At 41.0% G+C, this 13,036-nt stretch overlaps 1 pseudogene; it reads right to left on the minus strand.

The window, feature by feature from the left end:
- Positions 1 to 4,184: 4,184 nt before the first annotated feature.
- Positions 4,185 to 5,344, minus strand: LOC140622405 (glyceraldehyde-3-phosphate dehydrogenase-like; annotated as a pseudogene).
- Between the last annotated feature and the right edge of the window lie 7,692 nt (positions 5,345 to 13,036).

The raw sequence follows: 13,036 nt of genomic DNA on the forward strand, positions 1-13,036 counted from the left end.
TAGACCAGGAAGCTCGCGTATTTTGTACCACATGTTGCGAAGGACAGAGCTTGGCACACGCGTCATTTCTGTTAGCTAGTGCTACAATCAGTGTCTGTTCTCAATTCACTTTCCCATCTGGCTTTCCCTTGACAGAATCACAAGTGCCATGTCCTTCAGCTCCACTGAACTTCTTTCTGGACTTTTCTGTCTTTATGCCCACATAGTTGCCTCTAGCGAAACATGCTACTGTGGTTTTTCTTTTGCCTTTTGAAGGTCCTGTGTATCCTTCACCTATTTCGAACACCACCTCTTCCAGGAGCCTTTTGCTCTCCAGTTGGGATCAGCTACTCCTTTCATGCTGCAGGGTTAGTGTTTGGACTTCACTCCTAGCATTCACTCCACCCCACTGGAATATTCAATGCGATGATTTATACATGTTGGTCATCTGTTTGCCTTCTGTACCAGCCTGTCTGCTTATTTCCCACCTCTGCTACTTGCATCGCTTGCCTGCATTAGTTCACCGAGTCTAGTGTAGGCAGGCTTGATCTACTACAGTCTCTTTCCCAAACCAGGAGTCCTGAATCTTCTTTTCTTCTCTTTTCATTCCAGCTGATCCCATCCATGCCTCTGAGTACACAACTGGGAATAGCAGCTGATGGAGCGATCAATCCAAGTGGCAAATCTGGAGATGTCACTACCTTGCTTGAAGCGTGTCAGTGGTTCTCATGGTAAAGAAAAAATCCAAATTCGATGGCATGGCAAGTCCTATGCCCTTTCATAAACTTCTGTGCTTAAATCTCCAGCTTGGAGATTCTGTCTCACTTCTGTCTCCAACTGTACCTGCCTTCTCAGCCTCCATCCAGCAGTGGAAACTCTCTCTTTCCTAACTCCTGCCAATCTTCCAGGTCTTAACTTAATGTACCCTCTCCAGAAAGCCATCCTTGATTTCTCCTAGGCCTCCTATGTGCCTCTACCGACCTGATGCCTACTCTCTTGGCTGAGGTGTTGTCATTTCTTATTATAATCACATGTTTAATGGTCTGTCTTCACTGCTAGACTATAAACTCTATGAGGAAAGCACCCCTGCTCTTGTTGTTCCGTGTGATACCCTTGTGTCTAATTGGTACTTGATGCACAGTTGGACCTGAATGAATATTTATTTATTGAATGAAATCTTTGCATTTTCCAAACTCCTCCCCCAACTTTTAGATTTTTTTTTTTTTTTTTTTAATATACACATGTGTGGCACCTGGGTGGCTCAGTCAGCTAAACATCTGCCTTCGGGTCATGTCATGATCTCAGGGTCCTGGGATTGCCCCACATCATCATTATCAGGGCTCCCTGTGCAGTGGGGACTCTGCTTCTCCCTCTCCCTCTGCCCCTTCCCCCCACTCCCACTTGTGCTCTCTCTCGAATAAATGAATAAAAATTTTAAAAAATATACACATGCAACATGAAGATAGGTTTATTATAAAGGAAGTTTAAACAAGACAGAATATTTGAATTCAAATATAGGCTCCCTTTCATCCTACCCCTAACTTTCTGTCTCTAGTTTTACTCTCATCACTGGGATGTTAATAGTTTGGCATGTGTCTTTCCACTTTTTTAAAAAATATTTTATTTATTTATTCATGAGAGACAGAGAGAGAGTGAGAGAGAGGCAGAGACACAGGCAGAGGGAGAAGCAGGCTCCATGCAGGGATCACGCCCTGGGCTGCAGGCGGCACTAAACCGATGAGCCACCTGGGCTACCCTGTCTTTCCACTTCTGTATACCACACACACACACACACACACACACACACACATACGTGATGCAGTCCCCACTCCCAAACCCACACAGAGAGTTTAAGTAAGCAGAAATGCAATATGACAGGTGGCTTTCTACTCCTTATGTCTTTGAAACACATTTCAAGAGATTTTTCTGCTCCCGTGTACTCCTATTACCTTGTTTTTTTAATAGTTATTTGTATTTCATAGTAAGGTTGTATCATGGTTGGTTTATTAATTCCCCATGGATAGACTTTGTACGTTCTTCTTGTGTTCACAAATGCCAGTATAGTTGTAGGACAGGTTTCTAGAAGTGGAATTGCTGGCTTATAGAATGTATGTGTCTTAAAACTTTTTCTCAGCTATTTCTTCACATAGTTCTTAGAGGATTACAAGTTCTCAAAATGTGTAATCTGTCAACCTGGCCCTTGGCAAAACCGTGAGAAGGGGAAAATGTATCTTCACATCACTTTCCACCTCCTTAGAAATACACTCTCTGTCCTATTTTTTCTCTATGCCTTCAGGCCCCCCAGAGGCACCCTCACCCACCCCACGTGACTGATAAACCCAGCAATTTCTAGTAGTGGGAGAACATTCCTTCCCTATGTGTCCACAACCTTCCACATGCTATTTCCTGTTTCGGTTAATGGGACCATTATCTTGCCAACGAAATAGACCTCATGACCTAGAAACCGAGATTTCCCTAGACTCCTCCCTTTCCTTACCTACCTTCAGGCAAGTACCAAATCCTTTTATACTCTCTCCAGATTCTTCTGGAATCTAGCCTCGCTGCTATCACCATCATCTCAAGCCAGGGTTCCATCCCCAACCATGGTCCTGAGGAATGGATTGTAGCCAAAATAATTTTTCTAAAATTCTTATCTGTTTTTATCTGTCTTTTGCTTACAACCGTTCAGAAGTTTCTTCAGGAAAAACCTAAGCTCCTTAACACTCCAAGGACCTGTCTCTGGCTCTAACCTATTGTTTAGCTCCACCCCCAGGAAATGTCTCTCATACTCCATCTCCAGCACCCTTGGCACCTCTGCTGATATGTGCCTGTGCTGCTGTTTCCTCAAGGGCACCACCACCCCTCTGCATATATTTTCTGCTCCTACTGACTAGAATGTGCTTCCCTCTGACCCACTTTTGCCTGCCTCACTCCTACCCATCCTCCTGATCTCAGCCCAGTTGGCACCTCCTCCTTGGCCCCTGCAGGTTGGCTTCAGTGCCTGTGCCAGGGTTCCTCCTCCATGCTGAAAATTTTCTCATTCATGCTGGCCACTCACATCCCTGGTCTCTCTCTTGGTGGGATCGCCTATTCACCTGCTGATTCCCCCGACAATGTAAGCCCTCTGGGAAGGGAATCATCACCTACGTTGTTGAACATGCTATGTCCGGCACAGTTCTTGTCAAAATAGAAGTTTGTGGATGTGAGTGAAGATGCAAATGAGTGAGTGAATGAGATGTTTTCTGACAGCTGGTTTATTTATTTATTTATTTATTTATTTATTTATTTATGATTTTATTTATTAATTCATAGAGACAGAGAGAGAGAGAGAGAGAGGCAGAGACACAGGCAGAGGGAAAAGCAAGTTCCATGCAGGGAGCCCGACATGGGACTCGATCCCGGGTCTCCAGGACCACGCCCTGGGCCAAAGGCGGGCGCCAAACCGCTGCACCACTGGGGCTGCTCCAGCCTGTATATTTAAACTCAGTACCTGATAATAATGATAACAATTTCCACTTTGAAAATTTGTTTTGTGCCAGGCCTAGAAATCTGTGTGCTTTAGGTCCTTTCCTTACCATCACTCTGTGATATAGGTATTGTTTGATGGGAATGCAGAGATGCAGACAAGTCAGGCAACTTGCCTCAGTCACAGAGCCAGTGAGACGCAAAAAGCTAGGACTACAAGCTTGTCTGGTCCCAGAGCCTGGGCCCCAAACTAACTCTGTTGCCTCTGGACTCGGCTCCTGCCATTTCCAGTTGATACTGACTCGATTGGAGGGTTGGCTGACTTCAGTGGCTGAGCATCCTGTCTGCTGGGAATTTCTGTGTCCTGCACACCACACAAAGGAAGGACTACTTGTCCCCTTCTCTTTCAGAGTAGGCCTGGTCAGGATGGGGTCATGCAAGTACTTTTGCTTATTGGCCCAGAATACATATACAGAACATCTAGTTTTTAAAATATTCTTTAAGCTTTTATTTTGAGATCATTTCAACTTACAAAAAAGACTCGTAAAAAGTGGTATGAAGAATCCCTGTGGGGGCGCCTGGCTGGCTCAGGTGGTAGAACATGTAACTCTTGATCTCTGGGCTATAAGTTTGAACCCCATGTTGGGTGTAGAGATAACTTAAAAACAAAGTCTTTTTTGGGGGAGGGTACAGTATACTTTATTGATGGTATATGACAAGGTAGGGCTCCCCAAGCACCTCCCTTTCCTCGGGGTCTGGGATGTAAATTGGAGGTCAGGAGATTCTCAGTGTGTTGGGGGATTAAGTTGGGGCAGGGACTCCCCAACAGCTGAGGGCCTCTCTCTTCCTTTTGTTCTTGCTGGGGCTGGTGGTCCAGGAGGCTCTTACTCCTTGGAGGCCATGTGGACCATGAGGTCCACCAGCCGGTTGCTGTAGCTGAATTCATTTTCATACCAGGAAATGAGCTTGACAAAGTGGTCATTGAGGGCAATGCCAGCCCTGGTGTCGAAGGTGGAAGAGTGGGTGTCACTGTTGAAGTCGCAGGAGACAACCTGGTCCTCAGTGTAGCCCAGGATTCCCTTGAGGGGGTCCTCCGATGCTTGCTTCACCACCTTCTTGATGTCGTCATATTTGGCAGCTTTCTCCAGGCGGCAGGTCAGATTCACAACTGACACGTTGGGGGTGGGGACACGGAAGGCCATGCCAGTGAGCTTCCCATTCAGGTCAGGGATGACCTTGCCCACAGCCTTGGCGGCGCCAATGGAAGCAGGGATGATGCTCTGGGCAGCCCCTCGGCCGCATGCCACAGCTTCCCAGAGGGGCCATCCACTGTCTTCTGGGTGGCAGTGGTGGCATGGACGATGGTCATGAGGCCCTCCATGATGCCGAAGTGGTCATGGGTGACTTTGGCTAGAGGAGCCAAGCAGTTGGTGGTGCAGGAGGCATTGCTGACAATCTTGAGGGAGTTGTCATACTTCTCGTGGTTCACGCCCATCACAAACATGGGGGCATCAGCAGAAGGAGCAGAGATGATGACCCTCTTGGCCCTGCCCTTCAAGTGAGCCCCAGCCTTCTCCATGATGGTGAAGACTCCAATGGACTCCACAACATATTCAGCACCAGCATCACCCCATTTGATGTTGGCGGGATCTCACTCCTGGAAGATGGAGATGGACTTCCCGTTGATGACAAGTTTCCTGTTCTCAGCCTTGACTGTGCCGTGGAATTGGCTGAGGGTAGAATCATACTGGAATATGTACACCACGTCGTCAAGGTCAATGAAGGGGTCATTGATGGTGACAATATCCACTTTGCCAGAGTTAAAAGCAGCCTTGGTGACCAGGTGCCCAATACGGCCAAATCTGTTCACTCCGACCTTCACCATCGTGTCTTGGGGACACAGCTGGCACTGCACCAGAAGATGCAGCTGTCTGTCCAGCAAGGAGGAGCACAGAGCCTAAAAACAAAGTCTTAAAAAAAAAAAAGAAGAATCCCAGTATATCCTTTACCCAGATTCACTAATTGCTAATATTTTGTCAAATCTGTTTTATTTCTTTCTCTTTAAAAAATGTATTTTTTCCAAACCATTCAAGAACAAACTCCAGGCCATTATGCCTCTTTATGCCTGAAAAATTTAAACATGTATCTCCTATGAAAAAAGACATTTTCTCACATAACCATGGTAATTGTAAACTCAGAACATTTAACATAAATTAAATTCTATTACTGATATTAAATTTTTAAAAATTATTTTAATAATGTCCTTCACAGAATTTGCCCCCAATACAGGATCCAGTCTAGTGTATTTACTTGTGTGGTCTTGTTTTTTAACAGCCCCCAAAGTTTTCCCTAAGCCTTTGAGCATGGCCCCGTGAGTCAAGTTCAGGGGATGCCAATGTGTTTGTTGTGAGCCAGGGCATTGGACCATAAGCTCTAGACTGGGACCCCAGGCCTTGCCCTGCTCTTGACTTTGAAAGGTCACTAAGGCCTCAGTTTCTTCACCTGCCAGTGGGGAAGAAGGGAGAGCTAGACTAACAGGTCACAAATCCTCTTCAGCCCTTAAGACACCAAGATAAATAAATAAACAACAACAAAAAATCATTTTTCATAAGCTTTTTTTCTTTAAAAAAAATTGGGTAGGAAGAAACCTGCCTCCTTCAGAATCTGTCAGTTCTGAAAGGCTGCTAAATGATTTTATTTTCCGGATGTCTTACTTCTACGATGTTGTCTTTTCTTTGCCATTATCTTTTGCAAATGCTTGGTTGACAGTCTTTTTCATCTTAGGAGTATTTTGAACATAATATGACTGTTTATTTAATGTCTCATGCACTTCAGAAGATAATGACCAGAAGAAGGGACTGTTTACCTATTTTTTTTCAAGCATTATAGCTTACTCAGCTCCAGACTTTCCAGAGAGCCTACATTAATTTGTCTTTATTTTGTCAGTTTGGAGTTAGATTAGCACTTGTAAGCTTTTATTCTTTCTCTTCTGAAATCTGATGTGAATATGTCACCCAGATTCCTTGGCATTTACATTTATTTTACTTCCATGGGTTTCACCACCCAGACACAAATACTTGGCTGGGAAATCCATAAAGTGATTGCAAAGTTGTAAAATAGGGAGAATGACAGTTTAGCCATACGATTTCAAAGTAATTTTCATTTTCTTTTCGGGGCTACTGTTAATTACTGTTTTTAAAAAGTTTGTCGCAGATTTTAAGGTGGCAGGTATTTGTTTTTTCAAGTCATTTTCCCTATGGCAGTTGCATATAGATTTAAACGTGTACACCTTCGGTGAACACCTGCTGAGTACCTACTTTATTCAGGTACCGCATTGGTCCTTGGTGCGCAGGAGGGAATTGGGGCACTGAGTTTGGTGGGGGGAGACAGACATGAGCTCAAGTAATTTCAAAGGTAAGATAAGTGCTCTGCGAGGGGTACCGGCACGGAACAGTCTAGTACAAAAGAGGAGTGGTCACCTCTGCCAAGAAGAGTGTGGTGAGGCTATTCTTGGCAATCATTACCTTTGAGAACTTAATACTTGGCTTCCTAGATAATTTGTGAATTATTCCCTGCTGAATTTTTCTACTTCATCACCCCATTCGATACAAACCCGCTGAACTCTGAGCTCTTTGGAGGAAGCAGCTTTTTTGTATCTTCAGAGAAATCAGAGTGTCTAAGCTTGAAGCAGTGTGTATAGTAGGCCCACAATAAATATTTGCTGAAGTCAGAGCTGCATTGATGTTAATAGTCGCCTAATAGGGGCCACCCCATTTGGTATTGCCAAAATAGAGCTCTTTCCTCTGATGATTTCACATTAAGGAGGCACCTAGGGGGATCCCTGGGGGCCCAGCAGTTTAGCGCCTGCCTTCTGCCCAGGATGTGATCTTGGAGTCCCTGGATCAAGTTCTGCATCGGGCTCCCTGCGTGGAGCCTGCCTTCTCCCTCTGCCTCTCTCTCTCTCTCTCTCTCTGTGTCTCTCATGAATAAATAAATAAAATCTAAAAAAAAAAAAAAAAAAAAAGACACAGCTAGACATGAAAGAAAGATTGAAAATGGACATAAGGAGGTGGCATTTTAGGCATCCCCGAAAGGCTATGAACCTTCTGATTTGGGAGAAAGCCAGGACATGCTAGAGGAGGGGAGGCTGATGTAGCCCAGACTTCTAGAATGTCTTTTTTTTTTTTTTTAATTTTTATTTATTTATGATAGTCACAGAGAGAGAGAGAGGCGCAGAGACACAGGCAGCGGGAGAAGCAGGCTCCATGCACCGGGAGCCGACGTGGGATTCGATTCCGGGTCTCCAGGATCGCGCCCTGGGCCAGAGGCTGGCGCCAAACCGCTGCGCCACCCAGGGATCCCTAGAATGTCTTAAAGAGAGTCTTACTCCGTGAAGCATGGGAGGGAATGGATGTGGGGAAGCAGATACCGCAACACAGAAGCTCCTTTTATAAGGTGGGGGTTCCAGCAAAGTTTGAAAACTGTGTGGTGTTAATTCTACAAAAAAAATTTTTTTCTCTTTTTTGATTTGTGAGCAAGCAAATATTTTCTGTATATATCTGTGAGAGTGCCTACATTGAAAACTCTGCAAACTAAGCACTAAAAATTTGAAAAAATAATCTTGATAGGCTTAGAATGATGGGTTACAAACAAAATGTTTTTGGCCGAGCGGAGGATATGTGGTTAAACAGTAACAAGTGTGAAAAAGAGGGCTCTTTGGGTTGACCAAAGCTCCATGTGAATAAGCAGTGTGTTCAGGCTGTTGCCCAAAATGCTGATGTCATCCAGGCTATTAACAACATGGCATTACAGACATGTGGCCTAGTACCTTGAGGGAATAGTCATAAATGAACCCACAAATTTATCAGCAAAGATGTTCATTAGCTTTTTATTCTGAGTGAAAAATGGAAGTGAATTAAATGCCCAACAATAGGAGCTTAGAAGTAAATCATGATGCAGCATGAAGCTATGAAAATTTATTTGAAGAATAATTAGTAATATGGTAAATATTTTTATACTAATAAATTACACTTAAGGACATAAAAGCAGGAGGCTTTTGCCTAGAAAACTCTTCTCCAAATGGCAGAAACAAAGGAGAATTAACAGATGTAAAGTGCTCTGAGCAAGAAAGAATTTCTTCATCTGTTTGGGCTGCCTTAACAAAATACCACAGACGGGGTGGCTATAAACGATGAAACTTTTTTCTTACAGTTCCAGAGGTTGGAAGTCCAGGATCATGGTGCCATCATGGTTATAGGAGGCCCTCTTCCGGGTCACAGACTTCTCTTTGCATCCCCACATGGTAAAAGGGGCTAAGAATCTTCCTGGAGTCTCTTTTATAAGACACTAATTGCACTCCCAAGGGCTCCACCCTCATGATTTAAGCCCCCACCTGCTAATATCAGCATCCTTGTTGTTAGAATATCAATATAAGAGTTTTGCAGGAGGGGCACAAATATTCAAACAATAGAGAGGTTTATTGCAAAAGGTTCACGAGGACCTCAATGGATACTATGGATGGAAATTCCTATCCAAAATAAGGGTAGGCTTTAAAAAATTATTTTCTTTTAATCTCTAATTACAACATTATAACTGCAATAAAAATTGTTTAACAAAGGAGAAAAAAAAGAATCTCAATTGATTACCTTTAATTGCCTCAGTTGTTCAATTATCTTATTCTCTGCTGGTACTTGTCAGTTTGCAAACCTTCTTTTAGAGTTGCAGCCACGGTATGGTTCAGAAGTGGTTGAGAGTCATGTGGACCTGTGTTCTCTTACACCATGGCTGATCCTGCTAACTCATGGCCGCCTGGAAAGAGCTGGTGTCTTTTCATTATGCTACTCTGAGAAGCCCCAAGCAATCATATAATCAAACCAGCCAAAATTGTTCTAGGCATTGTCCCAAAAATTTTATTTATATTAACTCATTAAAGTTTGTCTTAACAAATTTGCAAATGTGATAGTATTATTGTCCTCATTTTACAGATGGGTGAACTGATGCCTAGAGAGGTTAAGTCATTTTGGTCAATTGATAGCACTTGGTACTGGAGTTGTAACTCTTTAGTCATCTTACTATAGTCATCTTACAGTAATTTTTAAAATTAATAAGATATCATTAACAATTTGTATTTTGTTCCATAATTTTCAAAATCATTATGTGCAATGATTATGTAAGAAATGAAAATCTTTATTTTAATTAAGCTTCACTAAAGCTAGAATGAGGAAAGAAGTTTTGTCATAGCTATTTAAGCAAAAGCTAGACAATCACTTCTTAGATGGGTAGGGTTATACTTGGGATATGGAGATAAATGAAGTTTTTGCTTGGATTCTTTTCTTTTCTTTTTTTCTTTTCTTTTCTTTTCTTTTCTTTTCTTTTCTTTTCTTTTCTTTTCTTTTCTTTCTTTTTTCTTCTTTCTTCCCTTCTTTCTTTCTTCTTCTTCTTCTTTTTTTTTTTTTTTTTTTTTTTTTACATTGTTTCTAAGTAATCTCTACACCCATCATGGGGCTTGAATTTACAACCCTGAGATGAAGTCCCCAAGCTCCATTGACTGAGCCAGCCAGGCATCTCAACTTTGATTCTTTCTAACTTTGTAATTTTATGATTCTATAAATAGGTGTTACCTATCTAATCACTATCTTATACCTTTAAAGGATCTTCTAGGGACAAGCAAAACACAAAACCAAAAACAGTTTTTTAATGTTATATTGCATTTATAAGTAAATGGTTGAAATTCTCTTAATTGAGGATAATGATTTTAAAATGAGGTTTAATTCTTAATGTAAGGAATTTTGACACATATTTGTATAAAGAAGTAAATGACAAAGATGATTATTTTCTAAGAGGAGGTTTTGAAGTAGACAGAGTTGGAAAACACTTTAGGGTATTTATCTCCTAATGGGATGGGATGGAGTGAGAGGAAGAAGGCTTCACAGAAAAGAGTAGAGCAAGAAAAAGGGTAAGTCAACTCCTCCCAAGAGAAACTTCACTATCTAACAATTTCACCCAGAACTAGCCCTCTTGGGTTAATGTGGTCACCACCTCTTTTACCTGATTCTGATCAGATTGGTCTGGAGAGTGATCTGGGCATTAGATTTTTTAAAATTTCCCAGATAATTCTAATGTACAGCCAAGTTTGAAAACCATGGTTTTTGATCCAGATTTTTTTTTTTTTTAACTTTTGGTCTGTAGTTTTTCCTGATGAGATATTTTAGTATGTAATTGTCTGTATCCTCCATGGAGACATTCTAAAAATGTCTAAAAAGTCATTTTTATATTGCTAAATGGAGCGCTCTATAATTGTCAATAGGTCTAGTTTGCTGGAAGTATTGTTCTAGTTTTCTATATCTTTTCTGACTTCTTTCTTTTCTTTGGAGGAAGGAGGGGCAGAAAGAGAGGGAGAGAGAATCTCAAGCAGGCTCCATGTGCAGCATAGAGCCCAACACGGCTGGATTCTACAACCCTGAGATCATAACCTGAGCTGAAACCAAGAGTGAGATGCTTAGCTAACTGAGCCATGCAGGTGTCTTTCCTTTCTGATTTCTTATCTATTTGTTCTATCAACTATTAAGGAAGGAGTATTGAAATTGCCAATTATATGAATTTGTTTTTCCTTTTATACTCTAAAAGTTTTTGCTTTATGAACTTCGAAACTTTGCTCATGAGTGCATTATACATTCAGTATTATTATGTTTTCTTGATGAGTCGATATTCTGTTATGGAATCTCTCTATCCTGATAATGTTCCTTGTTCTAAAATCTGTCTGATATTAATAAAGACATTCCCAAATTCTTATGCTTTCTATTTTTCTCATCCTCTTACTTTAAACCTACCTGTGCCTATATATTTAAAATAAGTTTTTAAAAAATATTTTACTTATTTATTTGAGAGATAGAGAGTGATTGAAAATGGGGAGAGGAAAGGAGGGAGAAGAAGAGAGAAAGAATCTCAAGTAGACCCTGACATGAAGCTCGATCCCATGGGCCAGAGATCATGACCTGAGCTGAAACCAAGAGTCAGATGTATAACTAACTGAGCCACCCAGGTGCCCCTAAAGTGATTTTTTTTTCAGGCATCAAATAGCTGAATATTGCTTTTTAAACCAAGTGTGACAATTTCTGTTTCTTTTAAATTATAGTGTTTTAAAAAACAAATTATAGTGTTTTATTTAATGTAATTAAATTTAATACTATAATTAATTTAGTAATTTATTAAATTTACCACAAATAAGAACAAAAATCAATAAAATGTACTATAAAAGATGATGATGCTTCCTTTGAAAGTTAAACATTTTCTTTGAAAAATGTCTATATGATTGACAAAACTCTAGGTAGATTCAGCAAGAAAAAATTATAGAAATCACCAATATCAGGAATAAAAGATGTGACATTACTAAAGATTTGAAATATAGACATTAGAAGGATAATAGGAGAGTAAAAAAATGTTATGGACAACGAATGTCAATAACTCAATAAGTTATATGAAATGGACAAATTCCTTAAAAGAAATCACTTACTAAAACTGGCATAAGAATGGAAAATATAAATAGTTCTTTTTTTTCTTTTTAAAGATTTTTATTTATTTATTTATTTGAGAGAGAGAGAGAGAGAGAGGATGAATGGGGAGAAGGTGCAGAGGGAGAGGGAGAAGCAGGCTCCCCACTGAGCAGGGAGCCCGATGCGGATGCAGGGCTCCATCCCAGGACCTTGGGATCATGACCTGAGCTGAAGGCAGATGTTTAACCAGCTGAGCCACCCAGGCACCCACAAATTTGATTAATTCTCTATTAAATAAATTACATTTGTAATTAAAAATCTTCCTCTCAGACAAAAGCTCTCCTCAAAAGTCACTTTGGGTTAAAACCTTTCAAATACAATTTTACTTTTAATTCATTCCTCTAGAGATACCTGGGTGGCTCTGTTGGTTAAGCATCTGCCTCCAACTCAGGTCATGATCCCAAGGTCCTGGGATGAAGTTCCCCCATATCAGGCTCCCTGATCAGTGGGGAGCCTGTTCTCCCTCTCCGTCTCCCTTCACCCCTCCCCGTTTGTGCCTTCTCTCTGTCAAATAAATAAATAAAATCCTAAAAAAAAAAAAGTCATCCTTCCAAAATCTAGCAACCAGCTTCCTTAATATGAGATTTTGTTGTGTATTTTTATTACATTGGTGATATCCCTCAGTTCTATTACAAGAGGCTATTTAAGTGACCATTTGCTTTACTTCTGCATGTATTTTAACTTGGGCTCAGTTTCAAAAAGTTGAAATAGGACATATATCAGAAAACTGCACATGTCATGAGGGCAGATCTCAGTGAATCCTCACAGAACAGGTGTATACTCTCATAAATAGCAGCGAGAGCAAAAATAGAATATTACCACACCTCAGAAGCCTACCTTATGTTCTCTTGGTCGCCAAACCCTATCTAAACCTCCACAGAGGTAACTAAACTTACTTCCCAAAACCATAGATGATTTTTACCCATATTTGAGCCTTATATAAATGGAGTTTCACAGTGTGCACATTTGCGTTTAGCTTTATCCTCTCAAAATTGTTAATGACATTCATCTATTATTACTGCTGTAGAGTATTTTATTGC

This window comes from Canis lupus, chromosome 31, assembly GCF_048164855.1.
Source record: "Canis lupus baileyi chromosome 31, mCanLup2.hap1, whole genome shotgun sequence".
Classification (NCBI taxonomy): Eukaryota; Metazoa; Chordata; class Mammalia; order Carnivora; family Canidae; genus Canis; species Canis lupus.